Source organism: Zootermopsis nevadensis, unplaced genomic scaffold (genome assembly GCF_977971745.1).
Source record: "Zootermopsis nevadensis isolate Lab colony 2312 unplaced genomic scaffold, Znev_1.0 Znev_ptg000016l, whole genome shotgun sequence".
In the NCBI taxonomy this organism is placed as follows: Eukaryota; Metazoa; Arthropoda; class Insecta; order Blattodea; family Termopsidae; genus Zootermopsis; species Zootermopsis nevadensis.
In genome coordinates, this window is record NW_028259148.1 from 9893577 (window position 1) to 9914535 (window position 20959).

General features: G+C 36.9%; 1 long non-coding RNA gene across 1 annotated transcript in view; it reads right to left on the reverse strand.

Annotated features, from left to right (window-relative positions):
• Positions 1-18403, reverse strand: part of LOC147873734 (uncharacterized) — a 60109-nt gene extending 41706 nt beyond the window's left edge. The window contains exon 1 of the long non-coding RNA XR_015535312.1: positions 18319-18403. This is a non-coding gene — a long non-coding RNA (uncharacterized LOC147873734). The remainder of the gene's footprint in view (positions 1-18318) is intronic.
• Between the last annotated feature and the right edge of the window lie 2556 nt (positions 18404-20959).

Below are 20959 nucleotides of genomic sequence, written 5' to 3' on the forward strand. Positions count from 1 at the left end.
TTAAAATATGGTGGCAAAGTTTTGGGCTGGATTCATCTGACTCAGAAAATAGTTCAGTGGCGGGTTCTCGTATAAACGGTGATAAAGATGCGGGTGTCTTAAAATACGGAGAATTTACTGACTGTCTAAACGATTATTAAATTTTGAAGGACTTTGCTCCATATGAGCCAACGTAACTCAATCAGTGTAATGTCTGAATATATGGACTGGATAACAGGAGTTGGAGTCCTGCCAGAAGAAAATAATCTCCGTCCCCCGACTCTGGGGGCCAGAGTCCTATCCTCGCGGGTAAAGCGAGTGCCGGGCGATAACGCTGACCATTAACCCCCAACTAGTATCGAGGTAAAGAACACGTAGGAGCTATCACTCTCCCCACAAACTCCTGCATGCTGTGTAGCTCCCTGGACTCAGAAATAAATGAAAGTACAGATGTTCAATCACGATAAGAATAAATGGCTGCAAGTTACAGTGACTGATATAAGTTTCAGGTAAGAGGTTCAAGCTTTACAGTGCTTAGATCTCGACCCGTGTACTTTTCACCAATTATAGTTGACATTACATAAAGTCTACACTACCAGTTGCAAATCACGTGACTAGCTTTCGCGTGTTTATATTAATAACAGCTACCACGTACAGCTGACACAAAAAATGCAATTATGCGTTGTGCCCCTACACGTGACGGCAATGTTACCAGCAGTCCTGCATTCGGAATGTCCCTGGTTTGTATGTTACCACGGGCAGCATACATCTTGCTTAAGTTCCTTTGTGGATTTTAACCTAAATATGTACTCAAAAATAACAATGAAAAATATGACGACTGCATTGGCCCACATTTCTCACCATCTCATAATATTACATTCCATCACCACGCGTTATATATATTTGAAGCCGAAATACGTCCAAATAATTTTTAAAAATTCTGTCCAAACGCGAAATAAACACAGCACTTCACCATTACAAAAATCAACTGATTTCTGAGGTTTAAGAAATAGTCCCTGTTTACACTGAGAATCACACGAAATCCATAAATAAAAAAATCAGAGGTACCGATTATTAAAGCAGGTGGTATGTGTAGTTACCACTAAACTAAAAGTCCGAGCAACTAACTCTAGTGTTATAAATTGCATGTTAACGTATCAATACACAAATCCGCCCAAGAAATATTTTGAATCGGTTTATTCTAATCAACATCTGCAGACTATATTTCAACAAACTTATCCGTCTTTCCAAAACATTTTCCTAGGAAATTTTTGTTTAAGTTTATGATTTCTCCTCCGGGTCTGGAACTACTACACACATAGGTTATATTAACTTCTTAGATAAACACTCATAAAATGCTTGCAGGACTGTACAAGTTCCACATTATGTAATTTCCTCAGTTTCACTTCATTCTACATGCAACTAATGTTACTATAAGTCATGATGCAGTACAGTCTACAGTTCTGTATACAAGGTGATTCCATATTAGACGAACAAACTTCAGTTGTGAGTTGTACATCTACAAATAATTAAAAGAGGAATTAGATAAATTAGGGTTGGGGTATATTTGGCAGGATCCGCAAGGAAGAAGTGTGGGCAGGACGTGTGAAATTTTAAAGGAGAGGTGCAACGCCATAGAACGACAGAACGTTTTTGCTAAAATTAGAGAAAAGAGATCATTGGCGTTGTACGGGGAGATGAAATCGGGGTGGGGTAGACAGGGTTACATTGGTTGCTGTACAAGGGCGGAGAGGGAGGGATGGGCATGGTTCAGAGCTGGTATTTGGAAGCTGAGAGGGAAAATATGCCCTTTATGTGGGGCGACAGAAAGCGAGATTCACATACTATTAAAGTGTACGGAAACCGGGAGGTGGAGGGAACGGCTCCTGAGGAACAAGTGGTTCACCGTTGGTGAAGAGTTGGCCTTCAAGAAAATTTTAAGCACTACGAATGACACGGAGGTCAGGAATGTAGGGAAATTTCTGTACAAAGTAAGATGTAAAAGGCAGGTCAAAATTAGGAATTTAGAACTGCCACTGGGATAGAAGGCACGAGAGCAATAAGAAAGAGTTATGTAAATAGTATTAGGGATTAAAGAATAGTCATGTAGAGTAGCATTTGGGAAAAGTTGTAGTAAGCAGTAGTGCGAATAGTGCTACGTATGTAAGGACTGTGGCCGTGAAAACCTGGTGTTAGGCGGCCACAGATCTCTGTATATAGTTCTAAACCAAATATATTCTACTGGAGTATAAAATAAACATAATCCGGAAACAAAGTCCAGAAAAGAAAATCAGTCTAGGTAAACATTTTCACGGGCTATAAATTATAATAATAAGGTTGATTTATTATTGACAATTCAGTTCTTTATTTCAACATCCCAACTCAACAACCAATAGTAACTAAGCCAAATTCAGTGAACAGAATAGTTCTTGAGAAGCTAACAATGCACAGATGTGAAAGAAACGAGCTGCCTGTCACAAACCAGAAGTTTCATTAAACTGTTTACAATTGATAAAAGTTTATTATTCTTCCGCAAGTCCTTAGTTTTAAAGTTAGGGTCCTTCTTACATGCTGCAATTTGATGATGGCCATATTAAACCGTTCCCTATTGACACTGTTAATCTTTAAATAAGCAGGTTTTAATTGTACGCACTACGTAAAATTTCTGCGCATTCACTCTAAAATAGACTCCTTATTTTCAGTTCGTGGACACTCTCTTACAGGAAGCTTAGAATGAGTCCATCAGATGACAGAGCATTAAAATTCCATGTGTTTCGATCTAAAACTCTAAAATTAATCCCAAAGAAAACTGTACTGGGCATAAATTATGTGTTTAATTTCTCTCTACACTTTTGTTCGGATCATGTTTTGTTCCAGTAAATATTAAAGAGCAGAAACTCATTTAGGTCTTCATGTTAAGGGTCTGTCATTCTAGTCCTATTTTAAATAACAATGTAATGTATCTACAAACTTAGTGAAAGTCCTCAATATCAAATTTTACAGAAATCTATTTAGCGGATCTCAAGTTGTTAAACACGGACAGACATAAGCCACTTTCTTCTTATTACTGGAAATAAACATACGTGTCTTGCCGTATCAAATATGAGAAACTTGATGGCAATCATAAATCACAGTTTAATAACACACATTGACAGGATAAATCATTACACTACATAAACGTGAAAGTTATTTACGGACGGAGATAATGATTAACTGCTCTGCTGTCCCAGAGTTTCCAACACTAATTGCATGCGACACTCTTCAAACGCCTAGTAAAAGCCGTGTTGTTGGTTGCATCCTGCATTTAAAAACACGTATTAACACCACCGACTTCATAATTACGTTCAAGTGGAGATCCGCCCACTGTCGGCTGTGCGCGACTGCTCATTAAATATATTCCCAAACAATGTACCTGGAGGCCTTTCCCTCCATTTTCAACCTGGGGGCGAAAGAAGCCGTCCTTGGAAGTGTATGGGTGTAAAACTCAGTTTCTCAATTTCTGGAAAGTTCACTGATAGAGTGAAGTGACTTTTCTCGATTGTCTTGTGGTATAAATTGACGGACGTTTCGGAGGTGCTTTGCCTACCAGTCTGATGATGGAGGCAGTTCCTACCTTTGTAATGTCAAGTCAGTTTTTACGAGACTACAGGACCGCGCATCCAACAAAAAACAGTCATCTTAATTCTCGAAGATATCTCGCCGTGTAAACCCGCAAAATTTCAAGGTTTCCATTATCAGGGTGAAGTGTACCAGAAGGCTATCCTTTTCAAACTCGTAGCTGCCAGAACCTAAAATTTCATTGTTATACTTGCCTCCGTGAGAACCTGTAAACTCACTATGGTTGAGACTGTCTGAGAGAATGTTTGGACCTAATGGGATGAAGCCATAAATGGCTGGAGAAATGTATTCAACGGTGACCAAAATTTGTACTTTTCAGCAAATAATATTAGGGATATAGTACACCTGAGATAAATAAGAGCTAAGTACAGAATTTCAATCGGAAATCCTGAACGGAAGAGATCAGAGACAAACATGAATGTATGAAAAACATTAAAATGTATCATACATACACAAATAATGTGACGATAATGACTGGATTAATCTGGCTTAGAACAGGGACTAAAGTTGTGCTGTACGATGTAATGAATATTAGAGTCTTAAAAACGGCGGGATATATGTTGAATAACTGAGCTGCTATTATAATAAATTCTTCCCGGGCTACCAGCCGTGTAAGTTGGCTTAATATTGGTACTTTACACCAGTGGTATTCAACCTGGGGTACGCGTATCCCCGGGGGTAAGCGAAGACAACTTAGGGGGTACGTGAAATTTAAAAAAAATATATTATTTTATGATAAACACTGAATAATCAGTAATGTAATTTATTTAATTTATTTTAGATATAGATTATATACTATGTATAACTTGAATTATACACCAACAACTTTGGGGGTACAAAGTTGAAGAGAAATTATATCTGGGGGTACGCAAACAAAAAAGGTTGAATACCACTGGCTTGCACGACTGAGAGCCCGAAAATAATTTCTATATTTGCTGTGATAGCTTCCGTTCATACATCAGTTGCTCTTCTTCTGTAAAAATGTACCCTGCTCAAAGATAGACTTTGAGGAGTGTATGTATAAAAAGATTACCATGGTAGTCCTCTGGACCATGTGGAACTGCAGGAAGCTGCATTCTCAGCAACACCTTACAATTAGTCGACCAACAACACAAATGTGTAGGTTTAAAAACCTACCTCAAAGGCTTAAACAAAATCCTGGCTTGGCTGACAGTGAATGTACAGTGCTGCATTCTATACACTGTTGGGCAAACTAAATGAAATACATTCAAAAGTAAGGCATAAATAATTCTACAGAATCCTCCAGTGTTCACACAAACTGAAATAAAAAGACTGTTATATTACGTATTTATATGCGAACAGCATTCAGTGATATAAACATCCATTATTTTTCCTCATGTCTAATGCAACTCGATGTGAGTTCCTGTGTCACGGAAACGATTCATTGGACGAGATACTGTCGATTCATATGGCACAGGAGAATCGAGGAAAGCACCCCCGAACTCGTTCTGGCATGCGAAATAAGAACGAGATGTCGGATATTTTCCTTGCACTTCGACTATTTGAATAAAACTGGTGTGTTGCTGCTAGCAAGTTACCACATAACGTGAACTACGCGGGCTCTTTAATACACTCACATAAATATTGTTTTTATTAACCTAATCGAATTGTACTGAATTTCATCTACCGATAAATATTTTAATATGTCTTGTGTGACTTTTCAATCGCCTAGCACAAACATTCCACAGACGAAATTTATAAGAAATTTGTATCAATAAATATGGCTGTCTCGTGAAATGTGGCCCCATTCCTTACCGATGTTTCAGGGATCTTGCTGCCTCCATCATCAGGGCAATGTAAATAGTAAGCTATCTGAAACGTCGGTCAGTATTACACTACACAGCGCAAAATGCGACAAGGCAATAAGAACATGAAATTTTAGCAGATATAAATAAAACTATTACGTTAGATTCAGAAAATTCAGTGCACTTGTACGAAAATTCTTTAACAACACGAGTGTTACAAGCCTTAATTACGAATGATACAAGCTCTTGTACTTAATTATAATGGAACTTCGGAAATGTTTTCAATTTAAATGGAATTGAATTTGTGAGAAAAACTCGGGGGACAGTAGCATTAGTTTAATTCACAGATTACTCTGGAAAATTCCAGGAAACCTGTAATATTCAACAAGAACCAACTTTAGGGATAGAAAATATACTGGAATATGGCCCCATTATAAAATAATTATTTAAGGACAGAAATATTCAAAATTAAATGCTGAAACAGTACTGTATAGGCAATTATTATACGTCCCAGTACACAGACAACAAGAAATATAATCAGTAATCTGATGTCACAGAATTCTGTATATAACAAATAGGATTATCCAAAAGTAGAGTTTAAGTATTTGGAAAAGGTGCAAATCAAATTCGAATAATGACTGGTATCATATAATTTTGAATCCTCTGTCTTTATATCCGCTTTGTAGAAACGTAAAGGTTAAAATTTACGAAAAAAATATCTGTTGCTTTGTATGGTTATAGAACACGATCTGTTAAGAAAATAGAATGATGATGTTTGAGAACAGGAAGACGAGGAGAATATTTGTGTCTAGAAGAAGGAAGTAACAGCAGGTTGAAAAAAAATAAAGGAGGAAAGTTTCATAAATGTTACTCCACCAAATGTTATTAGTATACCTAATTAAATCAAAGACGAAAATGTGTCTATCACGCATGAGATATGAACAATCTATGCAACATTTTTAATAGAGACACTGAATGAAAGATACCAGCTTGCAAGACCTAGGCGTACTATGAACAGAGTAACAAAATTAAAATGGATCTTAACAAATGTGTCAACAGCTGAAGTTCCAAAGCGCGTAGGCTAACCAGATAACATGAAAGGTGTAAAAAGAATTGCCTCTCAACACTCCTACGTAGCAACGGACTTGCTTCTAAGGTCATCATGAAAGAAGAAGTCAGGTCACTGGGTGTAACTACACCGGTCGAGTAAAAAGCTGTCTGTATTGTCCCTTCAGACCAACACGCACTCCACTGGCTCTTCTTTGATCACGACATGGCTTCATCATAAAAAACATGTGTTGTTTGATTCCCAGTAAAAAGGGTCTAAGTTATAAAGAAAGGATATTCGTGCGAAACCAAACGCAAAAATTTACTTTGCGTTGGTTTCGAATTATTTTATTTTGGATTAGAAAATGGAAGATTTGTAATTTGGTTTTGGGTCATCTTAACATCTCTTCGCAGCATCCTATCTGATTATTCTCTGTCCCAGACGTAAGCTGTGTTAGTATTGTTGTAGAGATCCTTTGTGTAACCTTTCGACAATGAGATCAGTGCAGGAGGTTAACATAAAATGGAGCGCAATAATATTACTATAGAATTTAAACTGGATGTGTTAGAACGTGTTTTGAAATGTTAATGGGATGTTGATATTGAACTTTGTTTGGGACTAAACTCCAGCGATCTTTAAGAACACTGGACACATTTAAAATAAGTACGTTTTAAATATTCTGAAGTAAAAAATACACCATAAATAAGTGATACAAGAAAAAAACAAGAAATGGGATAAAGATGGCTAACGTTTGGTTGTAGCGGCATGTAGTCCATCATCAGGGCGAAGAATCGTCCTAATGATAGAGGAAGAAAGGACCTCAGAAACATTAGTAAACTTCTACCAGATTACACAGCACTACAACCCAAACGACAGCCATCTTCATATTCACCGTCAACAGAACCTTAAATCCTGTAACAAATGGAATGGTTGCTACTTCGCTGATAGAGTCCCTTCGTGACATAACATGCCGACCAGCACTTAGGCACTAGGACCTGAAGGAGGTGAGAAAGAGAAAACAATCAAGATTACCCATGAACGCCTTCACCGACTCCTGACAAAATGCGTGTTTTAAAAACGCGTGAGTGTAGAAACAGACATCCAGTGTCGAGAAAAAGGCAATACGCACGCATCCGGAAAGACTTAAGAATCTGATCGAGACAGGTGACTACATTCTATTTCTTTAAAAATGAACCCAAGCATCCCACATAACTCACCAGGGCTTCGTGGCATTAAGATGAAGTGAAGTGCCTCAATTGTAGAGTTAGGGTTAGGGTTTGTCGGTTTTTAAAAACCGGGCTTAAAAACCGGCTTTTTCAAAAGTCGGTTTTTGTATAAACCCTAGTTACGGTAAAGTGTTTTAAAAATACAACAACTGCGTGTCTTTCTATTAAAAATGTGTAATATATGCTTTATTTAAAAAATAATGCTTAGATATGTCAATTAAATAGGTTTAAATAAAGTGTTACATAGTTCGGATTATCTTAAGTCCCGTATCTCTCCAAGAGAAATAACTCCACATATTCGTCGTTTCGATATAAGTTAGACTTTCCTGGTACTTAACCACAAGGTGTATCGAGGGTCTCCTGTACACGCCTTTAAAGTAGTCTTAAAAGATTTGAAAGTTTTCAAATTTAAATAGATTTCCTTTAAAACTAACACTTCGTTGTAAATAAAAACACAGTCACTACGTGTCACACGCATTTATAAATTTGTCACGCAAATCTCAAACATTTTTATCCTTTCTATATCTCTGTCTTGTCCATTGTATAATTTGAGTAAAAGAACTGCATAATGAGAGGCCTCATAATTTATGTAATTCACAAGATCTTATTAAGATAAACAAATCGAGGATAATGAGATCGGCGGCATAAAACAAAGAATAATGGGTACCAAAGCTTAGTGATAAAGCCTGAAGGGAAGAGATCACTGAGAAAACCAAAAGATAGATGGGAGAATAGTGTTAGAATCGATTTTAGGGGAAAACAATAGAACCGTGTGGCTTAGGATTGTGGTCTTTAGTGAGCTCTCGGGTTCTATAAAACGCGGGATACTTTTGCCTAGGTGACCGACAATCGACTTCCAATGCATAGTGAGTGCCCATCTATTTAATTACATTCTCAATAATCACCCTATTAATATCTAATAAACAACTGATCCACATTGTATGAAGCTGCTCTTCATGTAAATTCCACTAATCTCCTTATTTACCTCTCATATTTCTATATATTCACCTTAGCATCCTCAGTCTATGTTCTTGAATTTGGTCCAGAGACCAGATTTAATGTACAACAGAGCAGATTTTTAGAATAAAGACAGTTTGCAAAACACAGTCTTGGTCTATAGCCTTGAAGCGTAAAAACAGGGATTTATTTATGTCAGATCAATAAAATATCAAATTTATGGTTCATATTACTAAAGACAATAACACATATATTATTAAAATAAATAACATCGGATATATAATGTTGTACAAACATCAGCTGTAATAATGCAGAATATGATAGCTGTCTTTGCAGACGAGACATGCGGTTGGCAGATGAGATTCACGTTGGACCCATAATTGCGTCTCTGTTTGGAAGGTGGAAATATTCTGTTTCACGCTACTCCTCTATAGTTTTAATAAGCTCAAGTGAAAAGACGTCCTACGTCATGAGGACGCATGCAATATTTCGGTCTCAGAACCTCAAGCATTAGACCATTCGGGAGAAAGAAATGAATCTGACTGAACTCGGATGTGAAGGAATGAAGTAGACTGAACTAGTTAAAGTAGGTATCAAAAGAGAGACTCTATAACACGAAGGGAATGGTCAGTTTTCAAAATAACAGTACGTTTCCTAAACAGAATACTAACTCTGAACTATTTATGGAGCAAGTCTCAAGATAAGAATGGAAAATAAATCTGTATTTTGTGAAATGTAATTTTTTTGGTGTGACTAGATTCACAAGAACGGATTCTTATCTGAAACAAACTAACCACAAAGCTTTATGGTTTATCAAAACGTGAAAAGAACGAATTTATAAAATGTGTTCTCAGTCGGAAAATAATCTGCCTTATTATGGATAAATATGTTAAGCATTTTGAAACAATTTCACTGTGTGAGTACACAATTTATTAGAGTAGCAGTAGTATATATCTATCAGATAAGAATTCTCATTAATGAAGTCGTAGTCACACTGTTATTTATCTTAGAATGGCGACTGGAACAATTTTCTGTAGAATTTTACAACGGACAAGATGAGCGCACGGAGGAGGAAACATTCAGTTAAGATGTTACACGATTCAATTCTATTTCAGCCCGCCTCCTCAAAACCGCCATCACCCTCGTTAGTAGCAAGTGCTGCCGCCTACCAAGACCACAACATAAATAACCAAACCACGAAATAAACGCTACTCCGTGTTACGTTTCACAAATTATTTTTCATACTCGGCAAGAAGGGAATAAATCAAACGCCATTTTAATGAAATAAAGCCCGTTATGCATTAGTACCACAGATTTTTGGATAAGAAACGAGGATTATCTTGTTATGACGTGCCGTATTCCTGTAGGTGGATGCAAATATTTCGGAAGAAAACAACGCCTTGATTTTCAGGGTAGCAGATCAAAATTCAGAAAATAACAGTCATTGCTGTGAAATTATCAAATTTCGCATTTAAAAATGTTTATTTAACCACCGTTGTTATGTTAAAACAATGGTTATCGACAATGATTCATGAAAGGTGGTCGTGCTTAATGGAATCATAGTAAACTTATTTGAAGTGGTTACTGTATACATTTCGTGACTGACTAGCTAACTAACTGACTAACTGACTAGATGGCTTACCGAACCCGAAGGTTCATCACCGAATTAACCAAAGCCCTCCACCGGATCCTGTCCTCGGCCAACAAAAACCAGTCGCCTTCAACTCCTATCTCCCATAGATCCCGCCTGACATTATCCTCCCATCTACGTCTAGGTCTCCCCAGGGGTCTCTTCCCTTCAGGTTTCCCAACCAGTACCCGGTACACACCTCTTGTCCCATCCATACGTGCCACATGCCACTGACACTGTCTCAAATGCACGATATAATCACTAATAAATGCTTAGTTGGACCTACTTCAAAGGTAAACTACAATTATTTTGCAATCTGAGAAAACATCTCTTACGAAAACTGCACAAGTATGATTAATTGCAATATGTTTCCACAGTTTTGTAAAACTTTCAGTATTTATGAAATTATTGTTTTTGTAGTGTAGTTATCCATTACACTGCGCTAGTGACCTCAAGTTCATCGTACTCAGTCATGCACGAACATTCTTCTCGTATCAAGCTGAATATTTCAGCTATTACGTGCATTAGAATAAAGCAGAAAACATGGAAGAAAGAGGAAACATCAAACAGAAGCAAAATTTAGTTTAAACAACCCAAGAGTGAACCGATGCATGCGTATAGCATACTAGAATATTTAACTCAAAACATACAATTTATAACAAATTTGGGTTATATTTCTCTGAAGATTACTGTCTTCTGGGTTGTTGCGCCGTGTAGTCTGGTAGAAGTTTACCGACGTTTCAGCGGACCTTGCTGCCTCCATCATTAGGGCGATGATGGTGGTGGCAATGTCGACTATGTTTTGTAAGCATTTCTCACCCTACCACCCGTGCAGCAAGCCTCGCCTATGACACCCACTTTGATTTTCTTGCCGTTATAATATTAATTGGGAAGTACAAATTATAATTTTCCTCATAATTCAATACACTAGCCTTCTACCACTTCCTTATGCATACAGGAAATACATAAACAAGTATGTAAATATGTGCACACACACACACATACAAAGACGATATTTTACTAAAGGAACGGACATATAAACAACAATGCACATGAAAAAGTGATACTGTGACAAACCCGAACCAAACAGTTCACTACCACAACGACGATCCATATTGGGGACTTATCGGGAACCTATCGTCTTTTTCTTAGAGTCGCTGAGCAAAACCACTAAAACTTCTGTCTGCCCCGATCACAAGTGCACACAAATATAATTCGTGGTTGGGGTAAGAGAGAATTTGTGAAACCAGCTGGCACGTGGATAAAAAGACAATGTTCAGCTAAGGTTAGAGCAACGGTTCTTAACCGGTGTGCCGCGAGCTTTTTACAAGTGCGTCGTGAGGCTTAAAATAGAAGAAAAGTATAAAATTCATTACACAGATTAAAAATTCAAATTATTCTAAAAATCATATTATCTGTAATTGAGTATCTTTTAGTAACTTTGTCATTGTTTTGTTTTGCGATAATTTTATGTTTTTATACAATAAATGATTTTACTTGCCAATATAAGTCTATTATTAAAAGTTTTAGTTCTCTATTCTAATTCTAGTTTACCACGAGCACCAAAAGGTTCAGAACCGTTTGGTCGGTGAAACGTGTTGTTCGTCACTCTAGCCGCGTTCTTAACCATCCACTAAACTATTTAAAATCCCGCCTTCCGTCTGCTCGTACGTATGAAATAATCGTGATTAAAATTTTATACTGGAAAATTTTCGAAAAAAAAACTACTGAATTATTTTAATTTTGATTTATACAGGTCATTTTCAACGACACCTTTACATATTTTGCTTGGTTTTAATGGTTACCTAAGGATACGGAAATCACAGTGATTACGTCACCAAGCGAGGCATGCCTCCCACGCACATGTTATTGACCTCAGAAAAATCTGATGTCACGGGGACATCCATAAAACCCAAGGGTCAAAGCCTTACAAGAGCTCCAGAATTGTTACCCTAAGCGTAAAGTTTAACGTCTTGTTATTTGAACTCTACCTTTGGATTACTGACAGGCTGAAGAACGTGGTTGAGCGTCTAGCATCAATTCTTCGTATTCCGGTGGTCCTGGGTTAAATCTGAGTCCTCTTGACAAATTAGACGATAATACCTTGAATCACGAGTGACCGCATCCTTCAACAGTATCCACATTAATTATTTCTCATTAGACAGTATAGTGTTAGCTATTGACAGCATAGTTAAATAAACCGCAAGTAACAAGAAGATGAAGTAGCCTTGTCACTCAACTGCTGTGTACATTCTCCGCATTTTAACAGAATTCGAAATACCATTACAGTTTCATAAATTTCTGCCATTGTGCCCTACCCTGAGCCAGAAAATTCTAGCGAAGAATTTGAGATGGCCGAGGTTTTATTTGGTACATGTTTACCGATGTCTCAGAGGTGCTTGTCGTTTCTTCAAGGACAAGTCGCCTGGCAGGATAACCTACCACCAGCAGTAATAGCCCATAGTTTGAAAAGTCAAAGGCTTTCCGCCACGACAAAACCCCCGTTAACGTAAGCAAAACCCAATTTTAGTTGTAAGGCTCTGTTTACCATTTGCAGCAAGGCCTTTCTTACGCAGGAATGGTGTAACCTAGCATGGGACGAAGTCTTGCGTTTGTGCAGGACTCCACCTTTTGTTAGCTTTATGGTTGGTTTGTTGCTTGAAGGTGCTTAGTGCCGCCATCATCAGAGCGATAATAGAGGCAGCTTCTACCAGACTACACTGCACAATAACCCAAAATACAGCCATCTTCATACTCGCCACAGTGATAATTTGAAACATCAATACCTCGAAAAACACACTATTCCACGTCCGGCCTCTTTGAAAGAAAAACTCTGGTGATGATTATCGATACAAAGTGTAATGAACATTAATGTCAAAATGCCCCTAAACTTACTTGTTCTTTCATAGTTTATTACATACCGGAAATTAAACTTGATTACAGACAGATTAGTTGAACTATAAAAGATTAAGTATTTTAATGAAACAACATTGCTTCATAAGCAAATTAAAACAATACAGAACAATGGAATTGTTTTAAAGCGATTGCCTACATCTGAAGAAAATACCTGCTCATTAAATACTGGGCGTAATCCAACAGCCGTGTGGAAAAGGTCGAAACGTGTTGAGAATCAGCGAAGTAATTTTAATAGAACTGCGCTTGTGTTTTGCTGTTGGGATCTCAGAAGATTTTGTGACACGGCATGGAACAGCAACAAACTAATACTCACCAAGTTAGTCACGAAAATTCTCGAATTTTACGAACCCAATGCTCATTACACATTTCACAAAAGCTGTTCAAAAATGCCTACACAAAAATATATGAATCTACTCTAAACATTCGATGATATTTTTAAAATCATTTTTAATATTGTTCTCCCATTGACCATGATGTCTCCCTAGTGGATTTTCCCCCGATGTATCCGCCAGAATTATATTTATATATAATGAACAGAATTTTTGTCATTGTGTAACTGAATTCTTCTTTCTTCCTTTCCTTTAGCATTTGTCCCGCTTTGGCAGGGTCTGCTTCTTGTTCTCTTTTTGGAGGTTCCGTGATCTATAGACATTCGGTAGGACTCCTTGGACGAGGGATCGGCCCGACGCGAGGCCTCTACCTGTACACAGGACAGCACAACACAGAAAAACATCCATGGCTTGAGTGGGATTCGAACCCACGGTCCCAGTGACGAAGCGGTACAAGGCCCACGCCTCAGACCACGCGGCCACTGTGACCGGAACTGTATAAATTAATTGTTGTATTAAAAAAGTTTTATGTTATTATTTCCGTCGTACAGGGCAATCATTGAACACCATATTAAAGAAAGATTTTCATGTCAATGAAACGAAATGAGACGGCATCGAACTCAAACAAAACAAACCTAAGAATTACTTTGAGAGAAGCTGAAAAGATGTAAAATTTTGCAATGTAAATAACCAGTAAACTTCTTAAATTGTAATGTATGAAGTTGGCAGAAGACATGGTTTGTTCACCGTTCAACCACCTGACACGACTTGTAACCCGAGGGTATTTCTTAAATTCTGTTGTTAATTTTATTATGAATACAACATTTTTATGATATATTTTTTGCAATAATGTGCAATTCCAAAAAAATTATCAACTCTTCAATCATTTCTAGCGTCGTTGCCATGCACTGTAATGAAAATTCCAGGAATTAAAAATTATGGAGTGCAATAGTGTTATAAGGAGTCATGACACGATACTTGCTTTTTCTAGAAGGTCGATATAACACCTCTTCTAGCAAAGCATTGTTGAATTATTATTCACTCTTATAAACACGAAATTTTTAATTATTTTCTTTCGTCTTAATTTACGAATAATGGACACCGGGGTGTTGAAGAAAACATTTTACTTTTGACACAGGACTTACACGTGCTTGAAAAACTACATAATGACTAGCTTCGTAATTGTACTCACCGGATGTTATCGGGGCAATTAAACCGAAGAGGATGACAGGGGCGGGGCATGTAGCAAGAATGTAACCTGGTTCTGAATATATTTATTAGTCGCCATTCACTATAAAAACAGATTACTGTGAAACAGACGCTGTAAAGCTGAAAACCATCAGTTCATTGCCTTTTGTCTGACATTACATTAAAAACCATCTTTATGAATTCCTGTTAATCCTACAATTTGAGATCAAAATATAAACTGATCCGTGTTTGAAAACGTCGTATACTAAAACAGAATAAACTCGACCAAGAAACTATAAAGACCCACCCACTTTAAAAAAAACACTTCAAACCTTGTAATTTTACACCCACAGTAAAGAAAGCCCAAGGCGGATTGATCAAAACAGGAATTGTGAACACCTCCTTGATCTGGCGCGGTCAAGGTGATTATAGGTTGTTTTTTGTTGTATTCTGTAAAGTCTTTAAAGATATTCTAGTCCTTAAAATTGTTATCCTTCGCTTTATAGTGAACACGCTAATCCTATGCATCAGTACAAGGTATACGATGCTGAATGCGCCATTCGATGGACCGACCATAATTAAATGACGCAAAGAAACAAAGTATTAAACATTCCGTCTTAAGAAGGACTTCGGGCCTCGAAATTTTGAGAGAAGTAAAACACAAACTCGTGTCTCAGAATTCATAAACTATCATTCTTGAGGAAATATGGAACTTATATCAGTTCAAAGAAACATTGGTTTCCACTGACAACCTCAGATGAGAAATTTGGCAGTTACGGGCTTTGATGCAAAATATTCTAGTGGGCCCTATCCAATAGTGTACAATTTATTACAATGACGTACCAACAATTTAACTAATGTCGATGTTACTAAACTAATTCAATTTTATATAAATATATATATAAAAGATGTGTTATTATTTTCCTGGGTTCGTAGACTGGCTTTATGACAGTTGTTTGCTGTTGACAGTAAAAATTCAAAATAGTGTTGTGTTTAAAACATAGTTTTTTTCCAGTCAACAGAAACAGTGTTTTCTACTGTACAGAAACTTTGTTAACACCTGTAGAATACGTTTATAAAAAATAACTTGATACATTTATCCATGACGATCCATATACTCCTGAATCATCTTATAAAAGTTAAAAGCAGGCGCTAATATTTTCTTTTCGAATGCAGAAATTTGCGGAACATGGGCCTATAAAAGTTAACTCGTAGGATTATTTTATGACTTGAGTTCATTTACATTTACCCTGTTTCGTAACTTCTGCAGGCATGCTTCCCCAGTGTGGGTCGAATGACCAGTTTCTGCCCACTGGGGCACCTGCCACCACATAAAACAGAATTTTAACTGCGTGACACTGTTGCAAGAAATTTCGTTTCTTTCCCATTTCCACAAGCACACATACCATGGTCAGCTGAAATCAATTTACCAAAACAAAGTTGAAAACGCGCAAAATGAATGGGAGAAGATTACAACTTAAATATAATGGTACAAATCTTTGTAAAAGTTTAGTTTTTCCAATATAGTTAATAAGGGATTTTCGTCAAATTCTGGCGTATTTAATTTAAGCCAATTTATACGTGTTTGACGACGCTGTCAATAGCACAAAATATATAGTTTCGTTTTATAAGATACACACACACCAGTTCGTTAATGTTCATTTTTTAAAATCACTATTTGCGCTGTATTAGATAATATGGTATTATTTAATAAAGAGAGATATGTAATGATTTCAATTTTAATTGCTTCTGTGTTAGGTTTATCAATGCAAATATATTTCTATTTTTAAGTACTACTTTAGATTTCCCCTCGTTTAAAAACTAATTATTTACTAGTGAATTAATAGTGAATTGAAAAGGAACGAAGCTGTCCTGTTCGAATTTGAGGCACTGTCCCAGTATCTGCCTGGAGGAAACTCAAGGAAACATCGAGAAACCTCAGTCAAGATAGACGGTCTCTGGACCTAAACTTAAAATCCGGAATTCCCGATTACGATGCTCTAGTTCTGTCACGTTGAGAAATATGTTCCCGATAACGAATAGCTTTCAGTTAAAACGTATTACTCTACGTTGGAAAATCACGGTGGTTCGATTTAACTGGTATATGAGTAAGTTACCGCATTTTATTTTTTACTGCGAGGAAAAGACGTACTTCAATGTCATTGGCACTGACACAGAATAGAAGCTCCGTCACACGAGCTCAGAACCGCGGATGGATACACACAGATAGCCAGTCGGAAGCAATACCACGACAGTCAAATCAAATGGGGCATGAATGACACATAGATGCAACTACATACACCGATTTAAATTCTTAGACGTAAGACAATTAAAAATGATAATTATAATTAAACATGCCCACGTCTTTCGTTGATAATTATTTCGGTTCTCACGTGTAGAAGTTCCAAGCACTTTATTTTGTCTAATGTTCCTTCAGAAACCACTTGATATCCTGTAAAATGTACAGAAAATGTAAATCCGGGTTTTGCGGAAATTTAATATTATTAATCCCCACCCAACAACAACAAAAATTTCTAATGTTGTTATTATTATTATTTATTCTGACTCTGTAAATATGATTCTTGTAGTTGTTGAGTCGGCACATTAAAGTAAAGAATTTAATTTAATTAAATTATTTGTTTTTGCCTGCCATAGGTTTTTTGCCGTTGACAAACACCCTATTGTGGGAACTTATTACTACTTTTATGTCGCTGTTGAATAGTATAGTAAATAATTCTTTCATACTCCTCCAATTTTAGTGTTCTGACAGGGCACCACTTAACCAGCCAGCCCGGTGTATTCGCTACTGCACATTAATAACAGATGGTGAACGTTACAAATTATGAATGACTTCATTATGCAGCTATTTCCATCCTCCTGTTATTTTGTCTCTCTCGTTTAGGTCCAAATATTTCCCTCAGCATCCTGTTTCCAAACTCTTAATCTATGTCATCACTCGCATACAAAAGAGAAGACAGCATCGTAGTTTTTTTTTAAATTTTAATCTCTAGTTTAATCATCCCTTATTATTTTCGTAAAGTGCAATGTCGCTTTGCCGCTGTTAGAAACACAGAGAACTTAAATTCTATTGCAAATATGATTAATGTAAAGGCAGAATAATGCATGCAAAACATTAACGTAACGTAATGCAAGGAAACCTGTGGAAGTGTAGCCTACAATCTAACTGTTGTAAAATAATATTTTCTGGAATAAAACTACTTATAATTAATACAATAAATATAAAGTTCTTCAATTCGGCTAAGTTTTACAAAACTAACAAAAGTTGAAGCTGTTAAAACAAAACTTTCAGCCAAATCTCTGTAAATTCCTACATGTTCCACTTTGTGCAAAACATACGCCAAGCCCGACTTCAAAATGGAGCCCTGTCGATGAAATATCTACCCCGGAAGTAGCATATATTATTAATATGTTGTGAAGTGTTAAGCGAGTCTTATAAAATGTTAGTGCTTCATTACTGAGAAAATGAAGCACAGTTTGTTCAAAGACGCATTGAAACGCTGTTTATCCGTCAGAGCAGAATCGCATAAATTGTAGCCTAATATATCGAGGTTAGGTGTCGGGTTATCTGAAGATGTATCATAATTTATACAGCTTAAACACATGTGTTAGCATTTAATATTACTGTTTCAACATTACGTACCAACGTTAAAGGGTCCCCTTCATGATTACAACACTTTAGTTCCAAAGATAAAGAAAAACAAAGAACACGTCACGCTACTTCGAATGTATCCTCTGAACTAATCAGTTACAAGCTTCTGCTTGATATGATAAGGTAGCGAGGGTTGGCTCTGGAGGGGGAAATGGCTGTGTGAGGGTGAGTCTATAGGCTACACCTGTCCGCAGTACGTCTAGCTTTTAAGAGTCAAATAGACTGTTCCATCCGTCATATTAAGGGGCTGTCAGCTTATCATGTGCAAAATAATATTAGACACTGAAATTATAAGTTTATATAAGCTCCGTTCATATATATATTTATTCTTCAAGTCTATACACAAACCATTTTAAATATTGATGTTAAAAATTAAAATTGATATAAATATTCTGCGCTATTCATCGTTTCCTCAATTATCAATTATATCAATTTTAATTTTTAACATCAATATTTAAAATGGTGTGTGTATAGACTTGAAGAATAAATATATATATGAATTGTAAACACAAACATGACGCATCTTAACTATAAGCTCCGTTATTAAGAACTTTAATTTTCAGTTCTCCACGACTCAAACCAATTCAGTCTTCTGTATTAATATTATTAATTACTTAAAATTAATTTCAAGATACAAGACATGTTTGACAAATATGAATTATACAAAAATGTAATTTAGAAATCCCTGAAGATCGTGCACCTTTGTCAAACAAATGGTAGTTTAAATCTTGGTGTGATTCCAAGTTCACTCGTTTGTGAATATGAACATTACTGACTTCTGGGATGTTAACCCATTTAGTCTGGTAGAAATTTACCGACGTTTCAGACTTGCTTACTGCCTCCGTAATCAAGACGAATTTTAATTTTAGCAATAATAATATTTTAACTGATCCATATGTTCATAACTGAATGTCATCATTATGATACCAGTACTGAACTGGATGAATGCTAATGGTTTTGTTTAAGAGCTTATAATAGTTCAAAAGCAAGAATGCCATTTCATACGTGTCGCACTACCTCGTGATGACCTTGAGACGAAACACATCATGATGCTAAAATACACTTGAAACATTAACAATGATTTTACCTGTTGTTTTGTACGGGAGCGAAACATGGTCTCTCACTCAGAGGGAGAAACACAGATTGCAGGTGTTTGAGAATAGGGTGTTGAGGAGGATATTTGGGCCTAAGAGGGAAGACGATGGGACATGGAGAAAACTGCATAATGATGATCTTAAAAATCTGTTTCCTCGCCCAGTATTGTCAGGGTGATTAAGTGGAGAAGAATGAGATTGGCGGGGCATGTAGCGCGCATGGATGGGACAAGAGGTGTGCACCAGATATTGGTTGGGAAGCCTGAGGGGAAGAGACCGCTGGGGAGACCTAGACGTAGATGGGAGGTTAATGTCAGGCGGGATCTATGGGAGATAGGAGTCGAAGGAGACTGGATTTTTTTGGCCCAGGACAGGGTCCGGTGGAGGGCTTTGGTTAATTCGGTGATGAACCTTCGGGTTCCGTAAGCCATCTAGTTAGTTAGTTATGTAGTGCTGACGACCCTCTAATCTCTAACTACTAAAACGTCTGACCCTGCTGCTACTAATAACCAAGATTCTATCAATGGTGATAGTTGAGAGGACATTGTGACGTACCATGGACACGCAGGCATTATTAAGTTTGTGATACAAAGAATATACACAAGCACTGTCGTATTTAAGCGTGCAGGTTTGCGAATTAATCTCACGGTCCTAAACGTGGCTGACCGCTGCGTTGGAAGATCCTTCAACGTAAGGGGCGTAGCTGAACACAGGAAAACACCGCCAGGCTGAAGTACTCTGCCTTCCCTCCTCACACTGAGCGTGTTTCACTCGACTATGAGAACGTCAGCTACAGATGGCCCCGTATTTTAACCGTCACACTCCGTCCCGAAGCGACAATACTATGTTACACATCTATTCATTTGTTAGTCTGTACAGCCATGTTGTGCGTAATCTGAGAACGAATTTCTGTTGTATACAATACTGTAAGCCTCAACACAATTTATACCGAAACGCAATATCTCAAAGTTGTTTATTCATCAAGGATTTTAATTTAGTAAATATTATTTATATCATTATATATAATTGATTGATAAATTCTTAATGAAAAATTCTTATAAGTGATAGTGTTAAGTGAGGTTTGAGATTTTCGCAGCGACGACTGTGTAGAAGGCTGTTTTCTGCGTTGTTGCGCCGTGTATTCTGATAGAAGGTATTAATCAGGAAATTTAAGCCAAGTCTTCATGATTCTTTTTGCTAATATTGCTGAAAATGATGATATGTTTATGTTTTATGCAAAAGTCAATCAGGCTTAATCATAAATACGTAAACGATCACAAAAAATAAAGAAAAATACGACAGAATTTGCTCTGGAGAAAACGATAAAAAGTTCGTTGACAGACATATTATCCAGAAAAGACGAACAACTCATTTTCCTTTAGAAGATACAATCTTGCTATCTCCACACCAAGCGGTATTTGTAAATATACAAAAATTGTGTTAGAAATAGGTTTGTCACTCCTCGTACGTGCAAAATTTATAATGTCAGGTTAGATTTCGTGTTTGCACATCGAATGTAATAGTCTACGTTGTAAAGC